Source organism: Monodelphis domestica, chromosome 1, assembly GCF_027887165.1.
Source record: "Monodelphis domestica isolate mMonDom1 chromosome 1, mMonDom1.pri, whole genome shotgun sequence".
NCBI classification, from domain to species: domain Eukaryota; kingdom Metazoa; phylum Chordata; class Mammalia; order Didelphimorphia; family Didelphidae; genus Monodelphis; species Monodelphis domestica.
Window position 1 is genome coordinate 118733612 of NC_077227.1, and position 24301 is coordinate 118757912.

The 24301-nt window shown below is 36.2% G+C and overlaps 1 protein-coding gene across 2 annotated transcripts in view; it reads left to right on the forward strand.

The window, feature by feature from the left end:
* Window positions 1-24301, forward strand: part of ADAMTSL3 (ADAMTS like 3) — a 628767-nt gene that overhangs the window by 81321 nt on the left and 523145 nt on the right. The gene's annotated exons all lie outside the window — the stretch shown is intronic.

Here is a 24301-nt window from a genome sequence, read left to right on the forward strand (position 1 = left end):
ATATGGAAATCAGGAGATAAGGTGCATTTTTTAGTGAAAACAATCTAGGCAGATTCAGGAGGAGAAGAAGGGTACATGTTTATGGTTGAGAATTTTTTGTCTTGAGAATCTTTGCAGTTATAGACACACTAAATCTCTTTTCTCTTATTTGTCCATTGAATGCAGAAAACTGAAAATCTAAAATTCCTGGAGTAACTCCTAGATACTATTCATAGTTTTTGGGGGGCTGGAGAGCATTGCCACATCTTATATACAATGGAATTTCACCTTCTCCTTATCTCAGTATTCTCAATATTATTATCTCAATATAATATCTCAATATCAATCTTCTCAAATTTTCAAGTTGAACACAAAATTCAACTCTTGTCAGATGCCTTAATAAGGGAGGAAAGGGAATATGGCCTGTCTGATCTTCAAGTGTATGGCACTTATTCAGGTAATGGTTTTATAAAATGAATGCCAATTGTATTCTCCCAGCTCAGATACTCAGGAATATATAGAGATTTAGGCACCAATGATATTGCTGGGCCAATGAAAAAATAGATAGGAGCACCCTGAGATCTTATAGCCCAGAAGTTGATAAGGAAACTGGAGCCTAGGGCTAGAAGATTCTTTGAGGTTTTCAGGGGACTTGCATGTTGATTTTCCTAAAACTGAGCCATGGACATCAGGGATACATAAAGGAGCTCTGATTTCCTTTGCAGGACCTTATAATGCACATTGGCAGCCTGTCTGTGATTTGTTAGATAAGTTCACAGGTAGTACCAGGGTCAGAAGGAGAAAGGTAAAGTAGTTTGCTTAGGGCTCCAGAGCTGTCAAGAATCTGAGGCAGGATCTAAACTTGGTTCTCTTTAGACTGTATCTGGTTATAACCTGCTGCTAAGTGATGGAGCTCATGGAAGAGAAATTCTCGTGAACCTTCAGGTATTCCAAAGTAAGGTAAAAATGACATGGCACCACTAAAGAGTAGGTTCTATTTATAGATGGTGACGTGTTCATGTAAGCACATGTGTGACCAAGAGTGTTGATATTAGAGCTATCTCTGAGCTTTTTTAGAGAATGAGAGCTAAGAAGGGGTTCCAAAGACAGAATTCAAAGAAATGTGCCTTCTGAGAAAGCTTTAGGGAACAGGACATTATTCTAAAGGAGTGGTGGGCTGACAGAATTAAAGGTTGATGTGAATTAGGAAACTTTTAGGCAGGGCCAAGTGATTGGCCAACAAAGACTTTATCTAGAGAAGTAATGTGGCTTGATAGGACAGACTGGGTTGGTCAGGAGACTTAGCTTTGTCTCCCAGATGATTGATAGCTATGTGGTTTTAGGGAGTTTCTAATGTCTCAAGAGACTTATTTTCTTTATCCCTAAAAAGGGCTCGATGCTACCTATATTACTTCACCCACAGGGATGCTGGGAGTGTAAGACTGTGCAAATCTTAAGGTACCATGTGAATGTGAGCTATTATTATTTAGTGTGGTGAAGTGGGAAGAGTAAGTGATTCAGTAAGAGAACTGAATTTGAATGTCAGCCCAGACACCAAGCTGTATAAGAAGCAAATCACTTGACCTTTCTGAGCCTTAGTTTTCACATCTGTATAAAAAAGATGTGATATATTCCCATCACTGCCTACCTCCTAAAATTGTTGTGAGAAAGTGGTTTATCAACCTAGAGGGCTATGCCACTATCTCAAATGTTAATCATAGAATGTTAGAGCTGGAATCTTTGAGTTTATCTAGTCCAACCTCCTCATTTTGTTGATAATGAGACACACTTAGATTGGTAAAGCCCTAGGAGCCTAGTGTTTCAGTGGAAAGAGTGCTGATCTTAGAGTCAAAGGACCAGAAGTTGAGTCTTAGCTCTGCTCCTATGTCAGTCAGTCAGTGAACATTAAGCACCTATGATGTGTCAGGCACTATAAGTGCTAAAGATACAAAAAGAAGCAAAAAAGACAGTCCTTGCTCTCAAGGACCTCACAATCTAGTGGGGGAAAAAATAAGCAAACATACACAAACAAGAAATAGATAGGAAAAATAGGAAAAAAATTCAAAGAGGGAGGGATATAGAATTAAGAGGGCATGACAATTAAAATTCCAAGAGACTGGGTTCTGGGTAAGAAAATCAATTTATTGATTAGGCTAGCAGTAACCAATAAATTAATTGGTCAGTGATCTTTCTCAGTAGTCAAAGACAAAGAAAGCTTTATGGGTCCCTTAATACAATTTTGGAAACTCACTATTTAGCTCTCCCCTAGATGTCCCAGGATATCTCTAATAGGTGAATGAGGAGGTAGTCCATCATTTTTTCAGTTCCTCCCTGATTCCTTGCTCAATGATGGAAATGACATGCTTGATCCCATGATTCCAATGTCTAGAAGGAGAAATAAAGTTCTGCCCAGTTAGGAATGACTGTTCAGTACTTTTCAATGTCAAATTCAAGGACACAGACACACTTGGCTTAATCCAGTTTTTATTTACTGGGCAATGTAGAACCCATAATTTTACTTTTCTATTACCAGACAATGGAAGATGTGAGCATTCTTTGAATTAACCAGGAACAAAGAAATGAGTAAAAGAGGTCTTAAGGACAAATTTGAACCTCAATTCAAAATCTAGAAATAGATTATAATAGAAATAATTCAGTATATTAGAAATAAATCTTTTCATGGGGTTGGGAAAGGATTGCTGTAGATAATGGATTTTTCATTGGGACTTAAAGAAAGCCAGGACACATACTACCTGTGTGACTATAGACAGCATGGTAGAGGAGGAAGAATACCAGATCTGGAGTCAAAGAATTTAGGTTCTAATCACATTTCTGCTATGGGCTAGTTGGATGACTGCGGGCAATTCACAGACTTTCTGGGCTTTCTCAAGATCTCTCACATATGTACCCTTCCTTCTACCCACTCAGATACAATCTAAGTTCCAATTTTCTTCACCCCTTGCCTGCTTCAGGGCTCTCTTTATTCCAGTTCATTCTCTATATATGTAGCTGCCAAAGTGGTTTTCCTAAAGTGAAGATGTGACCCTGTCACTTCCTAACTAAACTAACTCCAGAGCCTCAGTGATACTTTTAGGGTCAGATAGAAAATCTCTGGCCATTCAAAGCCCTGCATAACCTTAAACATCAATCAGCCAATCAACTAACATTTATTAAGCACCTACTACATTCCAGGTCCTGTATTAAGTGCTGAACAAATAAAGAAAAACAAAAGTATACAGTCTCTGCTCTCAAGGAACTTGCCATTTAAAAGGAGGGGGGAGTTGTGTGAAAACATGTAAATAGCTATATTCAAACAAGATCTATACAGGATAAATTGGGGTTAATTTCAGAGGGAAGAGAGAAGACCCTTGCAAATGATAAAGCATTCTGTAAATGTTAGTCAAATGTCCCCTTTTACTGTACAATTTAACCAAACTGGCTTTTGTACCATTCCTCAGACATGACTATTCACTCTTTAGCTCCCAACTTGTTCTTTCTTTCAATGGTTGCCTTCCCTCTTTAAGTTGACTTTTATTGATTTCATAAATAATTTTTTTATTTGATGTTATTATATATATATACATGTTTAAGTTGCAATAGAATGCAATTCCCTTGAAGGAAGGAACCATTTTACTATTTTCTTTATATACTTAGCACCTACCAGAATGGCTGAGACATTACATTCACTTAATAAATGATTTTTGAGTGACTACAAAATGAGAGGATTAAGTGAGATGGCCTTTAAGGTCCCCATCCCACTCTAAATTAATTGATCTTTTGATCCATTGAAGTCACTTAATCTCTTGGAGATTCCTTAGTTTCAGCTTTAAAATGAAAGGGTTGTACTAGATGACTATCAAAGTCCTTTCCATCTCTTGTTCTGTGATCTTAAGTCAGAGCTAGGAGAAGAAACCTAATTATGTCCTAACTTCCAAGCTCATGACTTCTGGTTTACATGCCCCTTATTAAATGAGGAGCTTTTCATAGCCTTCTCCTTTAAGTACAAGAAATTTTCCCAGCCTATATATGGAAACTCTGCTTGGGTTGTAAAGGTGTCTATCTGGCTTTTAGAGGAAGAACAATTTCATTGTGAGATTAAACCACTAACTTTAAAACAGAAGGTAACTAAAGGAGGACTTCTTGGAAACATCCCAGCTCCAGAATTCTTATTTGCTGTAAAGAGAAACAGTTAGAAAGGGAGCATTGATATACTTCATATGCATATCTCTTAAACATTTTTCAAGTAAGTGTTTTTTCATAAATGCATTAGTGAGAAGACCTTCAGTTCATCTCAGGATGTCTCCTAGATTAAACATCTGGAAAACCAATAACTTAAGGAACAGTAAAACACAGCTGCAATGTGTGCTACATTTAACAAGGCCCTGTAAAAAAGGTCCAATACAGATCAGTCTTTGGGGGTGTGGGGGGGTAAAAGCAGTTTCTATTGAAGGAAATATTTGTTGGATCTAATTAAATAAATCCAAGCAGAATATTCTACATTAGAGAGTATTAATTGGATGGTTTTTCTTCACTAGGATGGCTTCAGTAAGGGCTCCAGCTCATCCATGTAATAAAATACTTGAAGAATAAGTGAATTTTAGTGCTGGAGAAAACCTTTGTATTAACCAAGTACAACCCTCTGCTTTTCAAACATGTGGAACCTGTATACGAGAGAGTTTAAGTTTCTTGCCTAAAGTCACCCATCTAATTAGTGGCAGAGATGGGGTGATAAGTCAGCCCTGCTGACTTGAATCTTTTATATTTCTTTCTTGCATAAACAAGTTGAAGCCCTAAGTTTTCTTTTGCATAAAAAGAACACTGTAGGTCATATTGTCTAACAAAGATTTGATGATTGTAGAATAATAGATTGCTTTATTGGGTGACTCTCAGCTTCTACAAGAATTAGGAATTATATTAAGAGAGATTCTGAGAATTATCCAGATATATTGACTCCCTTACCCTAATTCCCACTTTTAAAGTGCCAAAATATTAAAATTAAATAATTATTATCAAAGTACTAATTTCCATGAAATGAACACATACTTTGAACACTTAATCCATTTAACATGTGGTTAAATCAGTCCAGTGAGGTGCTTACAAATTCCTTCCTTGGCTGGTATGACATTTGGATAAAGTACTGGCTTGGTGAAGAATCAATAGATTTATGGACTTTTTATTAAGTTAAGATATTTTCTTCTATTAAGGCTATATTTATAAGTAAACAATTGAATGTTGGTAGACTTCAAAATTGAGATATTCAAGTTTAGGATTTGTTCTACTGCAAATAAGAGAAGTATTTTTATGATTAAACTTTCTAGTGGTTCAGTCTACATTTTTATAAACTGAGGTAAAAAAGAACATTTAAGGCCTATAAGTCAATTTAATAGGAATGAATGCAAAGTCTTATCCCCAGTTTCAAACAACCAATTTTACACCTAAAAGGTGGAGGAAGAGGCATGGTTAGAAAATAATTCCTGAGAGAAATGCCTTCACATCTTAGTGGACTGCAATCTCAACACATCATCGGTTAAAAAGCTCTTGGGTTACATTAATTGGAATATAGTGTTCAGAATGAGGGAAGTATAGGCTAGCTCTATTCTGTCCTGGTTAGATCACATTTGGAAAATTGTGTTCAGTTCTAGATGCCCCATTTAAATTTGGACATTAACAATAAACTGGTGGTAGTTCACAGGAAAGCAAGAAGTATGTTGAGAGGACTCAAAACTCTGTCATACAGGGGTTGTTGAAAAAAAAACTGGGGATGTTTAAGCTGGCAAAGAGAATATGTGTGTGTGGGGAGAGGGAGTGACATGATTGTTTTAAGTATTTGAAGGCCTGTCATATGGAAGGGGGATTAGATTTGTTTGGTTTGGCCCCAGAGGGCAGAAATAGGAGTAATGGTTAGAAGTTTCAGAGTGACGGATTTTGGCTCAATATTAGGAAATCTTCCTGAAAAATTGGAACTATTCAAAGATAGAATGGACTGTCTCACTGAGCTAGCAAATTCCATATCATCAGAAGGCTACTTATACAGTCTGGATGATGATTTGTCAGGGAATTCATAGATAGGATTCATAATTTTTCCAGGACCAGACTAGATGACTTCTGAGGTCTCTTTTGATTCTGAGATTCTGAGAGGCAGAGTCAAGATGATGGCATAGAGGCAGTAAAAGTTCAGACCTCTAACCCTTCCTCATCAATTAAAAACAAAATGCTCCCAGGGGACTGAAAACCAAATCTAACAACAGGACAGAGCTAAGGAACCCTCCTGCTGGACTCAACTTAAAAGGTTCACCCCCAAAAAGCCTGAATTCAAGAACATTGGGGTTTAAGGGGAAGAAAGAAGGAAGGTCCCAGGACCCGTCTACCACCTACTGTTCTGAGCCTCCAGCAGTGACTAGAATCTCTGGGTGGGCAAGGGCGCTAGTCTAGAGGGAGTACCTTGTGGGCAAAGCTGTTCCAGGCTCAGGGCTTTGAACACAGTTGATAGGGAGCCAGCTGGAGGAGAACCTCAAAGAAGGCAGCCGAATTGCAGCAGAGACACTCCATTCCCCACCCCCGCCTCCACACACATACACACCCCAGCCTTTTCCTGAGGTTTTGGTCTCAGGGCATATCCAGCTCTGCAAGTTCCACTCTTCCAGGCTTAATCTTATCAAGCCAGAGGGCAGGAAAGCTCAAGCTCCAATACTCCTCCCCCACAGACTGCTCTGAGAGCTTGTTAAGCTCCAAGGGTGAAGGCTGACAGAAAAGTCCAAAACCACAGATCCAGAACATGAGAGGAGCAAGACTACAGGCAACTACAGGGGAAAAAGAAGGGGCAAATATGAGCAAACAACAGAAAAAGAAAAAAGAAATGACAATCTACAGTTTCTATCCAGGCAATGAATAAAGAGCAAATGTAACAGAGGACGATCAAGGAACACCAAGCAAAAACACAGAAACTTCAGCAAATTGGACACAGGCTTTGGAAGTACTCAAAATCCAATTCAAAACACAATTAAGAGAGGCTGAAGACAACTGGGGAAAGAACTCAACTCTGAGATTCTAGTATTATGTTATTCTTTTGCCCCACTCTGTACCTAGATCAACCCTGGGTAATTAGTTTTTTAGGCAGTCTTTCTATATTGATTGGAGATATAATAATAGAGTGAAGAGGACATTAGTAAGACATGGAATTAGAGGACCAGAGATCAAGTTCCTGACTCTGACAATTACTATTTTATGATCACAGATGAGATGCTAAATTTCGTTGAGCCTCAGATTCCTCTTTAAATTGAGGAAAATAATGCTTGTGCTACCTGTGTCACAGAATAATTGCCGAGAAAAATCAGTTTGTTAGCTATAATACATCATACAAATGTGTCAACTTTTAATTTTGATTACAAAGTCTTTCTTGGTCCCTAAGTTATTTTACTTCCCTCTTTCAAATGACTTTGAATTTATCTGTGTACATATTGTATCCTTTTGCTTGAATATAAGCCTCTTGAGGGCAAAGATTTTTTTCCCTTTGCATTCTCAGCTCTTAGCATAATTCTGGGGACATAATAGATACTTAATAATTATTTGTTGTTTAAATGAATTATAAGAAAGTTTCAGATATTTTATTTTTTGAAATATTACTTTAATTCCTCTTCATCTGTTAAAACTTTTTATTCTTCTTTCATTACTGGTTACCTGTTCCCTTAGGACTATTCATTGATCATAAGCTTTCATTTATCCATATACAAATGCTCATAATCCATATCAGGGGGGCCATAGGTTTTAGGAATGGAAGAGATTGCAAAGGCTGTTTAGATTAATCCTCCCATTTAAGGAAAATGAGGCTCAGAGAGGACATTTGACTTGCCTAAAGGTCACATAGGTAGAACCAGGAGTTCAGCCTTCATCCTCTGCCAATCTATTGTGCTTTCCAAAGTACAATATGCCACCAAATTCCATATCTCTAGTTCTAACTTCTGTCCCATTCTCTAGTCCCCCTTCCACCCTATATTATAAATTGTCCCATTGTTCAAAGTTCAATCTTCTGCTTTCTCTCTAATGGTTCATTATCTTCTTCCTTCACACTAGCATTAGCATTACTATCCTTTGAATAATCCACTTTTAGATCCACTGAGCTAAGTTTCCAAAGCAATAGTTTTGCTCTCGCTGTCCTCTGTACTTTTGACTTTGTCCATGCCTGCTACTAAGGCCCCTCTGCCAAACCTTGTATGATTGGACAGTCCCTAGACAGTGCCTAGCACATAGTAAATTCTTACTATGTTGACTGACTCATTGACTGATACATATAACCACTCATACTCATAGTTTTCTCCTATTAATTAATTAAGTTAAAAAAAAAACCTTTTACTTTCTGTCAGTAACAACTCTAAGACAGAAGGGCAAGGTCTAGATAAATAGTTAGAAAGTGTTTGAGGCTAAATTTGAACTCAAATCTTGAAGTCAGGCTGCATTCACGGTGCCACCTAGCTGCCCTTAATATAGTTTTATTGTCTATTTCCTTTTGTAACTCATGTAGTTTCTTTAGAAATTTGGATGCTATGCCATTTGGTACATCTATGTGTTTATTCATAGTTTATTTATTCATAGTTTATGCTACCTCCTATCAAGATGTAATTTCTTTCCCCATTTCTGTTAGATTGGTTTTCCCTTTTGCTTTGTGTGAGATCATAATTGCTACCCCTGCTTTTTCGTCTTTAGCTAAAGCATAATAGATTTTGCTCCAGTCTTTTTTCCTTTACTTTGTTTTCCTACTAAAAATGTTTTTCTTGTAGACACCATATTGTGGCATTCTGACTTGTAATCCCCTCTGCTATATGCTTCCCTATCATGGTTGAGTCCATCCTATTCACATTCACTGTTATGATTACTATGTTTCTCTCTACCTTCTTTATCCCCTTTTCCTTCTTTTTTCTCCTGGTCTTTTCTCATTCATGCTTTTCTCTACATTTCCCACATTTTAGTTTTCATACAGGTTGTTTTCCTTACCTCTCTTTTAAATTGTTTTCATATGTTTTCTGTTTCCTATTTTCTCTGTTTAACTTGTGGTACATACTAAATTTAGTATCAGAAGGATCTTTCTAAACTAATGCTTTCATTTATTTCATCACTTCCTTGATCATCTGTCCCGGTTAAGGAATCAGAGTTGGAAAGCACTAGAGTTGTCATTAGCCCAACTTGATCCTGAATAAGGTTCCTTCAATATTATTATTCAATAAGTATTCATCCAATCTTTGTTTGAATAGTTCTAATGAGGGTGAGCTTACTACCTCCCAAGGAAGCCCATTTCTCTTTTGGATAGCTCTAATCGTGTGAAGTTCCCCTACCCTCTTACCCCAGAACTAAATTTGTGACTTTGAAATTTCTACCCGTTACTTATAGTTCTGCTCTCTGCAATCTAACAAACTATAAAATCATTCTTCTAAGTGAACTCAATTGACCTCTCCCTGCTTCAACTCTGAAAACAAAATCAAGACATTCTTCTTAACTTTAAGGAGTTTAACCAGCTAGTAATAGCCCACTTCAGAGATTATGTTTATTTAATCTGGTAGCATGGAAAGACCAATAATTGTAGTGAGGGGACCTAGGTTCAAAACTCACTTCTGTTACGTAGTGCTTTTGTGACCTAGGGCAAATCATTTACCCTCTTTCTCATCTGTCACATATGGAGGTTGAATTCTGAGTTCCCTTCCATTCTAATTAATTGCAACTTTGTTAAAGCATCACTTTTTAAAACTTGGTCTACATTCTCTATTCAATCTGGTAAAAGAAGTACCTAGGTTTTTCCAATGAAACTTTTTAAAGGCCAGTGTTATTTTTAACTACACATCTTTTTAGCATTGATCAATAGAATGCTTGGCAGGCTGAACTCTACTGAATAAACAGATGATTTGGCTGACAAAAGAGAAGAAAAGAAAGATTTAATGGGGAATAATAAGAGCATGAACTCTCAGGGAAATTTCTAGTACAGTAAATAAAATATAAATTAAAAAAATTAACACATATAATTCTCAACAATAACCTTAAAGATAGAAGACACACAAGAATCTCTATAAACAGGATGATATTAGATTATATCTTCTAGGACCAATTGGACCTCAGTTGATATGAGACCACATGTACTTCTCCACTCCAAACCACACCAAAAATGTTGAGGGATAAAAGGGTAGATGAGTAGGAGAGAGAGCCAGAAAGCAAGAGAAATTCAGTTTTGAGTTCTCCTCTGTCCATAAGAGAAACACTCCTGCCTAATTTGCTGACAGGCATTTCTTAAGCATATACTAGACAATGGGAATACAAAGACAAAAGTATAATTAGTTCCTCCATTCAGGTAATTCATCTTCTCTTGGAAGACAATGTATAAATAAATAAGCATATCTTCATGGCTGTATTAGGGAGAAAAGGCATTAGCAGTTAGTGGAACAAGAAGGGTTTCAAGAAGTCAACTAGTCTTAAAGATAGGTCTTTGAAGCTTTCTGTTGGTTACTTCTAGTCTAGTCAAACCATGTGTAAATTATTTTCATTCTTTCTAAGACTTGCTTCTCAGTACCTCCTGAGAGTTCAAGGAGATATCATACCTAATGTATTCCAAATCCTGTTGCCAGAAATGAGGGTTGATGAAGACATCTCCCTCTCTAAAGAGGCAGACTGATTTTTTTAATCCAGGGATGCCAACCCTAATAAGAACAGAAAGTCTTCCTTAATTTAATCACGCGATTTTTTTAGGATCAACTTTTGTGAGACCATTCTTATTGGCTAGTCAGTTGCTTAGAGTATGAATTATGGTGCCCTTCTCCCTGTTCCAAACAACTAGAATGTAACTGAATATCAACTGATCCATTATGATATTGTTAAATGTGGCCAGACAGTGAGACTCCTAATAACTTGTGTTTTAGCCAGGTAGGCTTTCACCAGCTAAAGATATCTCTCTCTTCTGATTCTAAGCTTCTGTCTAGGATGTGTTTGGAACAGTCTCTGTAATAGACATCATCAGATCGCTGCACTCCAGCACATCTCATCCGTAATGATGATACCGAGAGCTTAAGGAAACATCAGACCTTATGTATTCCAAACACTGTTGCTGGAACTGAGTGTCAGGGAAGACCCTCGGGGAATAGTTTCCACTTATGAACACTACATTTTAAAAGGAGCTTTGAAAAGTCACTGAGTCCAGAGGAGGACCGCCTAGACACTGTGCTTAGAAAACATCTCATAATATCAACAATTGATGAAGCTGATAATATTTAGCTTGTAAATCTTAGGGAGACATGATTGGCATCTTCAAATATTTGAAGGGCTGGTATTGGAAGAGATGTTAGTTTTCTTCAAATGGATTTGGTGATACAGAAATAGGAATAAGGAAGAACTTACCCAGTTAAGGAGAAACTTTCTAATCAGAATTGCACAACAATTTTGATTGTTGCTTTGTAAAGTTTTGAACTTTCTGTCATTGCTAGAATTCAATAAATGTGTTAAATTGAATTTAGTTAAGTCATTAAATCAAGTTGAAGAAATTCTTAACTGGTTTAGTGATCTTTGCTACTAGTGTGATTAGCCAGTTATGTTATAGGGAGATTTTTGCTTTATATAGGAAGTCCAACTTATAGTGTGGTTTAGTAGCTAGAATGCTAGACTTGGAGCCAGAAAAATATTGGTTTGAATGCTTTTTCAAACATTTTCTATCTGTATGACCTTGGGCAAATCATTTAACCTCTCAGATCTTTAATTTCATCTTTAAAATGAGGGGCCTGGATTAGATGATTTATAAGTTCTTCAAATTCTAAATTTATGGTCCTATGACATCTGATATTTTTCCCACTTCTAGTTCATGACTATGAATGGTGATAGTACTACTGAAATTCTACATTTTCCATGAAGCCTTTTTGGATAATTAGAAATTTGTTCCATAAATCATTTAACATTTCTACCTTTTTAAAGCCATTAACATTCCTTCTCCTATATACATCCTCATTTGTGTACCTGTGTAAACATATCTTCATATATTTAATAGTAGCACTTATGTAGCACTTTAAGGTTTGAAAAGCACTTTAGAAAGGTTATCCCATTATTATATGCATTTTACAGATCAGGAAATTGAGGCAGGCAGAGAGATTAAGTGTCTTGTCCAAGGTCACAAAAGCTAGTACATTTCTGAGGCCAAATGTTAACTTAGGTCTTTCTTATTCCAGATCTGATGCTCTGTCAACTATTTTTTTTTGTTTTGTCAAGACTATTTTGTATTTCCCATTTTGACTGTAGCTTTTTTTTGAAGTAGAAACTGTGTTTTTTCCTTTATTCCTTTTTAGTCTGAGTGCTTACTCCCTTGATGTCAGGGCCATACCTGCATAGGTATTTGATGCCATGTATTTTTTCAAATATCTCATCACGTGAGTAATAGATGAAAAATCTTAAATTCAAATTAGAGATGAAGAATACTGCACTTTCTAAATTTATTAAATGCCAGAGCAGGAAATTTAATTTTACCATTTCTACTGCTTGGAGGCAGATGTCTGAGACTGAACTAGATAAACTCTCTTAGCATGTTTTGTGGCTTTGTGAATTATGTAATCATTCTTTGTTCTTAATCTTAATTTAAATGGTTTGCTCAAAGGATTATTTTAATGTTTGATGATGCTATCAAAAATATATTATAATTGAGTACAAAGCTGGATTTATATCTTATTGAAATCTCTCCCAGTTTCCCAATCTATAAAATGGGGATAAATAGCACCTACTTTCCAGGTTTGTTGTGAGGATAAAATGGGATAATATTTGTAAAGTTTTTGCACTAGACTTTGATGATCTCTGGAAGAGAAAGTATGGCTGATGACTTTGTGCAATTCTGCTTCACTTAAATCTAGTTGATGGGTAAATCAAGACATAACTCCATGATATTATTGGTCCTCTTCACAATGAAGGACAAACAACATGTTATTATTATTATTATTATTATTATTATTATTTGATGTGGGCACCTTTTTCATCACAACAGATTATAACCTGTCCACCTTCCTTTTCTGTGTGTCTCTCGCCCATGTCATCCTTTGAGTCCTTAATGAGGGGTGGGGTGATCTGAGACACTGAATACTTTTTGCTGTCTCTTTTGTATATTGCAAGGATATCATTGAAACGGATTTTTGTCCATTATTTTGACTCACTTCATTCATTCAACAAAATATATCAAATAGCTGTAATGTAATAGACAAAGCACTGAAAATACACAGATAAATAATATATAATTCCTGTCTTCAAATAGCTGGCAATCTAATACAGTAGATAAAATTCTCATGCAAGTAAGGACACCACAAAATGTTAGAGAATACAATGGTTTGTCTTGATCAGATCAAGATTCAACTCTTATTATTTTCCAAAATTTTTTCAGTATTTTTCTTAGAAATTTTTTCTTCAGCTTTTTTATGATGAATACAAGTTTTCATTCTTAATGATTGATTTATAAAAGGAAGAAATATGAATATATTATTTTGCAAGGTAACTTTCTTAGAACTTTTCATGAGTATCTTGGCTAGAATTTGCAGTTTGGGCTAAATTGTTGGCAGGCATCAAACTATTGCATGAGTCTTCCAAGTTATCTGTGCAATAGTTTATAGCTTGCCCTGCATATGCTTACTTCTGACATTTACATTACAGGAAGCTATATGCAGCCATATATTCTCCAATATGCTGTCATCTTCATTACCATCTAAACTTAGCTTCTTTATGTATTCCATACATAGAAATGTCTCAGTGTTGTTTTTGGCTGATGCCTATGATAGTTTCAAGCAGCGAGCCACTTGAATCTGGCCCATTCATTCCTTTGTTAGTGAGTAATCTTGCTCAAATGGAGTTATGCTTTTTAAATATTCAAAAGCCTTAGACCTCTAAAAAGACAAGTTCACAATCTGACACGAGAGACAAGTAAATAGTAATTGCAACAAATTGAATTCTGCTCCCAGCCCAGGCACATGCATTCATATTGTATATGTCATACAGTACTTTTTTCCTAGTGTGTTCCTGTAGAAGGATTCACTGAATTTCATTCCTATTAAACTTTTTCCAGATAATTGTTTCTTGGGCAGAGATGAGACGCAGTAACTCCATTATCAGAGATCAATTATCCAGTTTAAAAAAAATCTTTTGAGACCATTTGCTGCTTCTAATATCTTTTACTTAATTTTTTTTTCAGTAGGGGATTTTGGGGTTTACAATTACCTATGCCAGAGTGAAAAAAAATAAGGAGACATGCAGTAATAGTGATAGTACCTCACATTTATATAATGACAAGTTTAGCAAAACTTAATGTTTTAGGCTACTTGTTTGCTACTTTTATGAACAGTTTAATGAGAGAGAAGATTGAAGTTCTTACACAAGATGAACTTTGGGGTAATTTTGGTTTTCCTATATTCATGCCTTGGAGAGAATCCCTTTTTGTGGAAATAGCCTTGTTAGAGTGAAAAGATCCACTCTGAAACTCTTATGGCCAAAGTCTAAACTTGGCTGATGTCATGATTAATTAAAAAAGGGTTTAACTACTAAAGAACAATGTGACTTGGAATAGTAGCTTCCCACATTATTATCTCAAAATCACAATTATTAGCACTTTAAAGGTTTGGATAAATTTAATTCATTCAGTAAATCAGTGAATAACCCTTTATTTAAATGCTTACTATGTGCCCTGACACTTGATAGGAAAGACAAAAGATGGCTCAGAGCAATACAAGAAGACAGCACACAAAAGAAAGTTTTGAAGAATGGAGAATGATCAGTGTTGGGGGAAAGATATCTAGTATGAGGCAGGATGGAGAAAGCCAGAGGACTGCAGCTGGGTAGGAAATTAGACCATTGTTCTTCTTGACAATATTTAACTTTAGTCAGGTAATAGCTACTTTACCTAGAGTTTACATTTTAGCTGTAACAGTTACTTGCTAATAGGCAATTTGTCATTGCTAAAAAGTGGGAATTATGGCACAGAGAATCTGAAATTCTGTAATAACTTGCTATAAAAATTAATCTTGATTTTGGAATTTATCATCTATTTTTTGTTCTGTGATATTCTAATTATATTTGGTCTTAGTTCCTTTAAAAAATTCAATACATTCTCTGAGTATGTACCAAGTTCTGCTGGAAGAATGTTGCCCTGAGAAGTAAAGGCAGCCTGGAAAAATAATTTGCTTTGGGTAATCTACACACAGATAATTAAGAGTTGACTGTATATCACTCAATTGGAATTTTTAATGCAGTAGTTTGTAATTTTACAAGGGATTTTTAAAAAAGGCAACTGTATATCTAGTGAATTTTTTCATGGGTAGTTGCACAGTTCCCCGCAGAATTCTTCTGGGTTCTCAATCTGGAGAAATTTAAAGTCTGTCAAAGGAGACAGAATTGAAGCATTTAAAAGTTAGTTAGACCCAGGGTTAAGTGAAGTGTTTCACAGAAGAGGCGGTTTAACTAAATTGCGGCACCTATATGTTATATAAAGTTACACTATAGTTATCCAGATGTCAGATTTCCAGCAACCCCAAGCCATTGGAATGGTGCCGAGCCCTTGGAGGAAGGAAAAAAAAAAGGAATAAAAGCTTCTCAGGCAGCAAAGAGGTGGCCCCTCAGCATCCAACACCAACAAAAAATAGGCAGGAAGAGACCCAATCTCAGAGATTAAGCTTGATAAGCAAAGATTGTCCAGTCTGTTGACCAGAGAGGATTCCCCTCATTGCTTGACAGTGACTGTAAAAACCAAGGCATTAGGTGAGAAGACTAAGAAGTAGGTAAGAAATAATAGCATAAGGAGAGAGAGGAGAATAAAAAGAAAGAGAATTATAAGAAGGTACAGCTACTATGATTAGACATAACAATAGAAGTGATGAGTGTCTGACATTTTGATAATGAAAAGGAAAAAGCCATCTGTGCCCACATCACTGGAAGTCAGTTACATTGTTCTCTGCAATGGTCAGATCACAGCTGGACTATTCTGTTCCAGGTGCCACTTGTTTAGAGGGTCAATGAGAGTCTGGAGCATATTGGTAGGAAGATAACTAGAAAGAAGAGAGGTGTGGGAAACATGAGGAATAGTTGAGGGAACCAGAAATGTTTGAAATGATGTAAAGATACCTAAGGAGAAATATAACTCACACCGATCAACAGATTTCTCCGTTTGCAAAGCTATCACCTTAGTTCAAACTCTCACCACATTTTGCCTTGGATATTGTCATAGTATCCTAATTGACTTTCCTACCTCACCTGTCCCCACTCCAATCAATCTTCCACATGGCTTTCAATACCACTTCCCTCAACTGCATATTTGACTAGGTCACTTTTCTACCCAGTAAACTCTCATTGCTCCCTATTATCTCTAGGATTAAATATAAGACCCATCTATTTAGTTTTTAAAATGCTTTGCAACTTGGCCTTATTCTCCTTTTCAATCTTAATTATTCATGAATTCCATTTCTGCTTTCTCTTGTGTTGCTCAACTGGCCTTCTCAATATTCTTCACACATAAATCTATACCTCTCATTTCCCTGTCTTCTGTGCTTAAAATGCTCTTACTCCTAGCACCCATCCATTACAATTGCTTGTCTTCAAAACTGTGCCCAAACAGCACCTAAAGTTTTTTCTGATTTTTGCCTCCCCACCTCAGATGCCAGATGCTAGTGTCCTACATCTTACAGAAAACCAAAATAAACATAAATTTATTTTGAAAACATTTTATTCTATGCATTTGTTTAATTATGTATTATATACTATACAAGCATGATATGTATTCTTCTATATTCATTTTGTATTTTAGTCTATTATATATTGATTTATGTACAACTTTTCTCCCCCAATAAAATGTGAGTTCTTTTAGGACAGAACAATTTCATGTTCCTCTTACTATCCTATTCACCCAATGTTTGGCATAGAGGAAGAATTTAAAAAATACTTGTTTATTGATTGGCAAGAGTTATATAGAGATATTTGAAAAATTGTCACAGAAAGGATATAGACTGCCTGAGAAAGAAAAACAAGGTATAGTGTGTATAGGTTGGCAGAATTTGGCCTAATATGCCAAATAGTTTTCTAGTAATTAAAGATGTCCAACAAGAGATGAACTATTTAATAGCAAGTGGTAATCTACTTGTGGAAGTATTGAGGAAGAGGCAGAATGACTTCCCCTTTCAGGTATCACCAAAAGAAAGAAAGAAAATAAGCATTAATTAGTTGTTTACTATGTGCTAAGTACTTTCCAAACATCATTTGGTCCTTGCTACAACTCTGGAGAATATGTACTATTATGATCCCCATTTTACAGAAAAGGAAACTGAAGCAGTCAGAAATTAAATAAATTTGCCTAGGATCACACAGCTAAGTGTCTGAAGTCTGATTGAAAGTCTTCCTGATTCCAGACCCAGTGCTCTCTCCATGGAACTACCTAACAATTTCTATGGATTACTAGATTAGATGGCTTCTAACATTCAAGTCTGAGATTTAGGGATTCTAAGGTTATTGATGTAAAAGAGTAAACCAAGGCTAACTTACATCAATAATCTCTGAAGAAGAACCAGCGAAGGACATCTGTGTATCCAAACAGGAATTCATAAATCATTTGTGATGGCATTTGCCTAGAGAACTTTCCCCAAGGCAGCCATCTAACTATGAACCAATAGATAATTCCTAGAGTTGCTCAAGTCATTGAGAGGTGAAATGACATAAATGGGATCATACAACAAGTAACTGGATTTAGAAGCCACTCACTCTAAATCTTAGCTCAGCATTCTATCCTTATGGATTAGTGGCCACCACTCTTTAGGATACTTACTATGAAACATGGTTTTATTTCTTTTTTTTTTATCATTGCAGGGAGCTCCCAATAAAGGACTTTCTCTACCAATAGCAGATGACTACCTGCTCTGAAAATTGTAGTCTTAGAGAATTGCCATATAGGGTAATGTCTAGGGCAGCCAGTTGTTGCTCTGGATAGAGTGATGGGGCTGGAGTCAGGAAAGCTTGAGTTTGAATTTGACCTTGGGCACTTATCTATATGACCTTGGCAAGTCATTTTTCTGTTTGTGACAGTTTACTTACCTGTATAATGGGGATCATCCTAACACCTACCTTTCAGGGTTTTGAGGATCAAATGAGATCCCTCTAAAGTGCTTAGAAAAATGCTTGGCATGACATTAATAAACATTATTTTAACACTAATTATTATTATTATTGTTATTGTCACAAAGCCAGGACATATCAGAGGAAGGTCTTAAACTCATGTCTTTAAGACTTCAGAGGAGCAACAAGTTCAGTGGATAAAGAGCTAGGCGTAGAAATGGGAGGTCCAAGGTTCAAATGTGGCTTCAGACACTGCCTAGTGTATAAGTGGAAATTTTGTATCCTTTGGACTTCATCTCCTAGAATTCTTTTCTTGTCCCAAGAATCCTTTTCCCCTTTGTTCAGGTTTGTGTTTGTTACATTCGTATATAAGTTTTGAGTAACTTCTCGCTCGCTCTCTCTTTCACAAGAGGCTGGGTGAGCTCTTCCTGTTTCTTTAGCTTTTTAGTTTCCTTTTGCTTCAAGTTAAATATTAATAAATATTATTAAATAGAATACTCTGAGTATTAAATATTAATTTTAAACATCTACACTAGCTTTGTGACCCTGGGCAAGTCACTTAATCCTGTTTTGTAGCCCTTACTACTCTTCTGCTTTGGAACCTATACACAGTATTGATTCTAAGATGGAAAATAAGCGTTAAAAAAAAAAGATCTCAGAGTATTATTTTATAGGTCTCCCTCTAGTGCTCACCTAGGTATGTTAGTTTGTGGCTTTGAAAGTATGAATACTCCTCCTCTTTGAGTTCCAGGGATAATGTTGAAGGCTTCTGATCTAGCCTATCATGAGCCACTCTCTGGTGTACCACCCCCTCTAGTATTAAGCATCCTGCAAAACTATTGGCTTCTAGAAAGGGGTAATTACTGAGAAAGTAGAGCAGGAATAGTGGATAGAAAAGATTCCCCTAGTCTTGGGTTATCTGTCCCGCCTGCATACTCCCTAGGGTGAGTGACTTCAAACTTAAACTATAAAGGGAGTGAGTCATCCTCCTAATGAACCCATGTGGCCAAGGGGAACCTTGTGAATCCTGGATTCAGAAATCCTTTTTTCCTTTTGTGACATCCTCATAAGGCTCCCCTTGAGTGGAGCTCTTGGCTAGACTTCTATGACCAGTACCTCCCTTGGGTTCACAGAAAGCCTTGTCAGGCTGGATCACTGCTCTTCTTGGGAGACACTCTTTCCCCCTTAGTCTGTGCATCCTTTCTCTGTCACTGACTACTACCTATCTGGTGGACTTTGCTACCAACTGACTAGGGTTGCTGGTGATACCTTTCTGATGACTTAAAATTATTTTATTTTTAGAGTCTATACTATGTATTGATTCCAAGGCAAAAGAGCAGAAAAGGGAATTAAGTGACTTACCCAGGTTCACACAGCTAGGCAGCATCTGCGGCTAGATTTGAACCCAGGACCTCGCATCTGTTGGCCTGGCTTTTAATCCACTGAGCCACCCAGCTGCCCCCTCTGAAGACTCATAAATTTCCTGAAATCCCTAGTGACCTGGATAATGCTTTTTAGGTACTCATTCATATAATAGAATAAATTCAAAACAACTAGAAGTGGCATTGACTTGAAGGAGGATGGAAATAACCTACTTCCCCAAACCCTATCAATTAGGGCAACCCTCTTCACTCACCTGCCCCCAAGGAAAAGCCTGAATATCCTTTTGGAAGCATACGTCATTCCTGTTTAGCCTTTTCTGGGTTCTTAATCTTTTTAACTCTTCCACTAACCAACATGAAGGCTCTTCAACATTTTACAGCCTGACCCCCTCTGTCTTTCATGCCCAGAAGCAGGCTCTGAAAACTCTTTGTGAAAGATTGAAATTAGGTAGGGAATATTTGGGCATGCTCTAGGAAGGGCCAGTCCAAGGATGGGTCTCTCATTGGCCAGTCTCTCCATTATATAAATTTAGACATTGAAGGCACCTTGGAGCCATCAAGTCAAACCTACTCTTTTTACAGATGAGAAAATGAGCCACAAAAAGTTTAAGTGACTTTCCCAAGGTCACCTAGATGAGTAAATGTCAGAGGTGGGATTTTCAGTCCAGTGTTTCAGACTCCAATTTCAGGATCCTCTTCACTATACCAGATTCTCTTACTTAGCATTCTATGATGTGATTTGATATTAGACAGTAAATACATATAGAATGTGCTATAAATTGTGTTGTTTTCTGGAACCAAAATATATTCATTTGTTAAAAAATGATATTAAAAAGTCTCTTTTTGTAACCCTTAGCAGGTCATATTTTAGTATAGGCAATGGCATTTTTAGATCTTGACCTTTTGCTTAGAACCAGAGTGTGCCTAGCTGGACATTGGCTCATGATTTAGAGGATCATTCTCAAAGGAACACATCAGAGGTTACCTTCCTCTTCCTTGGCTTCCTCTTGTGCCAGCTCTGTTCTGGGGACATTGTGGTAGTCTGCAGAGCTGTCCTGGATTGCAGAACACTAGCTTGGTGGGATGATTCACTCGCTGCACTTACAGCAGTGGCAAGCTCAGTTATGAAAGAATTGGCTGCTCTACAGTTACTATAAACAGCATAACAGAGAAGGGGGTATCATAGAAGCCATTGTCTTGAAGCAATATTTGTTCTGTCTGGTCTCTGGGCCCTAAGGAGTTGAATGGGTCATGTGGAATTCCACATGATTTAAGGTTTTAATTTTAATTATTTTTAATTTTTAAAATTTAAAAAAATTTTAAATTTTAATTAAGTTTTATTAATTAATGAATTAATTAAAATTTAATGAAATTTAATTTAAATTTAAATTTTAAATAAAAAATTTTAAATTTAATTTTTAATTAAAATTAATTTTAATTTAAATTAAGGATTTAAGGTATAAATGAAATGAGGTCAAATGCATTAAGGTCAATCTTTGGATGATTTCTCTATGCCAATATTGAGAAGGAAGTATAGTTCTTTCTATATTGTGGGTTTCTTATTCCTGCAAAGCCTCCATTATGACCAACCTAGGGGTATCCCCTTGGGTGGGAACCTGGAAAGTCACAACTCTCCATGTATATTCTTGCCAAGTAGTTGGTTTCTATAGTAAGAGGATTTGATTATTTTCTTTTTTTAAAAAAATATTCTATTTCCCCAATTACATGTAAAAACAATTTTCAACATAGGTTTTTTGAATTTATAAGATCCAGATTGGGGAGATAGGGAAAATTGAGCCTGGCGTAGAAAATCCTTGTCTCTAGGAACTTTGGGTGATTAATGGGGAATAAAGCTGCAGAATAATTTTGTATCTTTTTCAGAGAACTCATTTTTGAGCCCAGTCTTCTCAATGCTGATGTATGACCCTGCAGGACATGGCCAGCATTCTGAGAAGCAAAATATGGAACCACCTTTTTCTTAAACAGATTGATAGGGTGGATGAAACAGTTTTGTTTTGGCAAAGCATTCTCCAAGTTTAGTACTTAACAATGAAGTTACTTAACATCCTGACTGTCCTCACATGCCTAATCCTGGATGCCTTCATAAAATAAAACTGGAAATTGGAAATTGTCATCATTCAAGAACTTTAAAAGATTTAGTACTATTTGTATCCAAAACAAAAAGTAATACATGGATAGATGAGTCTTAGAGGCAATTTGCTTTAGTAGGAAAAGTTCTGGATCAGATTTAGGGGTCCTAGAACTTGAATTCTGACTCCTTGGCAAGTCGGTTAAACTCTATAGACCTCAGTTTCTTCATCTGTGAAATAAGAGGCTTGGAGTATTGAGCCATTAAAGTTTCTTCCAGCTGTAACAAAATGCCTATTTTTCCTGGTTCAATCATCAATTTGTACGTTTAATGACACATTTCAGAATGTGGGCCAATTTAAGCACAGCAAAATATATTTTGTTGGTAGTTTTAGAACTTTACTATAAAGAAAAGTATGGAACTATTTTTAATCATATTCCAACTTTCTAGTGGTATCTCATTGATTAAAACTATAGGTAATATTAAAAATAAGAAATATTATAAAAAGATTGCATAAAATAAATTTAAAAATTTCCACAAGTATTTAGTAAGTTCCCATTGTGTTCCAGGCACCGTGTCCAGTGCTTTTACAAACATTTCATTTGATACTCTCAACAAACACTTAACCTCTGTCTGACTCAGTTTCCTCATCCATAAAATGGGGATAATAATAGCAGCTACCTTGCAAGATTGTCATGAGAGTCAAATGAGATAATAATTGTAAATTCTGTAACATATAGTAAGTGTTATATAAATGTTAGATATTATTATATACATATTGTTTCCATGCAAAGAATTTCATTCCCTTGAGAAGTAATTATTATTATGCTTTTTTAATAGATAAAGAAACTGAGGCAGACACTTGAGTGATTTGCCCAGGATAACCCAGCTAGTATTTAAGGCTGGATTTGAACTTCCTAACTCCAAATCCAGTGCTCCCAACACTGATTTTACCTTAGAGGATCATGCTACTGTCCATCCTTCATTCTGTCTTTATGAAAGAGATATTAAAAAAATCAAAATAACCTGACTTTTGGGATTTTCTTTAAAAATGAGCTTCAGGATATCTCTTGGAGTCATTCCCCATTTGGACTTTTTGTCTATAATGACACCTACTTAGGAGAATTACTAGCATTCATAATAACCTCCCCTACCCTAATATTAATGATTTTAATTTTTAAGAAATCTAAATTATGTCTAACATACTATTTAAGAAGGCAGGCAAATGTATTGCCATTTAAAAAAAATAGGTCTCTCATTGCATCAGATGACAACAGGGTTTGGAAAACTATATTTTCAACCTTGGGCAAATCACTTAACCTATCTCTAGGTCTCATTCTCTTCATTTGCGAAATGAGATGCTGGATGATCTTGGAGGTCCCTTCTAGCTCTTAATCTATGATCTTGGCTGGCATAAGGGCTTAAGTTGTGACAGATCCTAAAATTTTGGGGAAGACTTTGAGTCTGGGCCGCGTGATGACTGCATGCTTATCTAAGGACCAGCCCAACTAAAAGCAGAGAGGCACATTATCAGAAAATTGGCCGCTCAATTCCCCCCCCCCCCCCCCCAATGGCAATTCATAAAGACTATTTATTAACATCTGGAGAGGTCTTGCTCTATGCAAGTGACAGGATATCCACAATACTGAAGTCATGGATCTTCAAAGTCTTGAGGAATGCATCATGGACAAAGTGTCAATATGGTTTTCTTTTATGGAGGCAGGAGTACATACTCAGATTGCAATCCAACTAAGTCATAGTGTTATATTTCTGGGGCTTAGAAAGATTATACAGCTAGTAAGTTATAGAGGAGGGATTTTAACTCAGATCTAGTAATTGCAAGACCATTGCATTATCCATAAGGCTATATACTGCCTCAATTGATGAATAGAAAAAAAAACTACAATAGAGTCAGTGCTTAAGAGGTTAAACTTTGATCAACTGAAAAATTAACTTATCCCAAGCATCTTGTTCCCAGAAATGCCAGATAGATGCAGCATCACTGTGTCATGTTTAAAAATCCCTCTGGATCATTGTGGCTTATATATAGTTTACACGTTATGCACAATTTGGCATATAGTGAAAAGTTCCTTTTTCAGTAATTATAGGACTTGAAGAAAATGCTAATTATGATTTTTTCTGGGATTTGGGAAAGAAATGAAAGGAAATCTTTTCTAAATGTAAAGTGTACTTTATAATAACAAATGTATCATTTCTAGATAAGCTTTGGGAGAGGGGAGTAAGTTTTTTTTTTTACACTTTACCTGCAACTATATATAAAAAAAAAATCAGTCTCTCCTCCAACCACTAATAGTACTGGAAATGTTTCTCAAAGAATTAAAGTGTTTTCTGCCACTTGAGCCTTTGCTTCCAAGTCTAAAACCATTCCATATGATGGCCCACCAACGAGGACAGTGCTCATAATGGATTTGGATGAATTCTTCTCTTAATCCCTTCACTGTTGGATTTAATTCTAACAGAAAAAACAGTGCTAGAGTGGTTGCTATTTTTCTTTTTTAATTAGAAAAAGGCAAAAAGTTTTATAAGTTTTTTTTTAGCCCACATTTTTCCCCTTCTAAGAGAAGGGGAAGAAATATTTGGGGAGAAATAACTGAGTTGTCAAGTTGTAGATTCCCAGTATGTGTCAGAAACTAGCTTAAATATGTAGAGATAAACAAAAATTTACCACTTTATAACAATAACACAATCACTTTTGTATTTACAAAGTGATTTCTGACGATATTCCTCTAAGGTAGGTAATGTAAATATT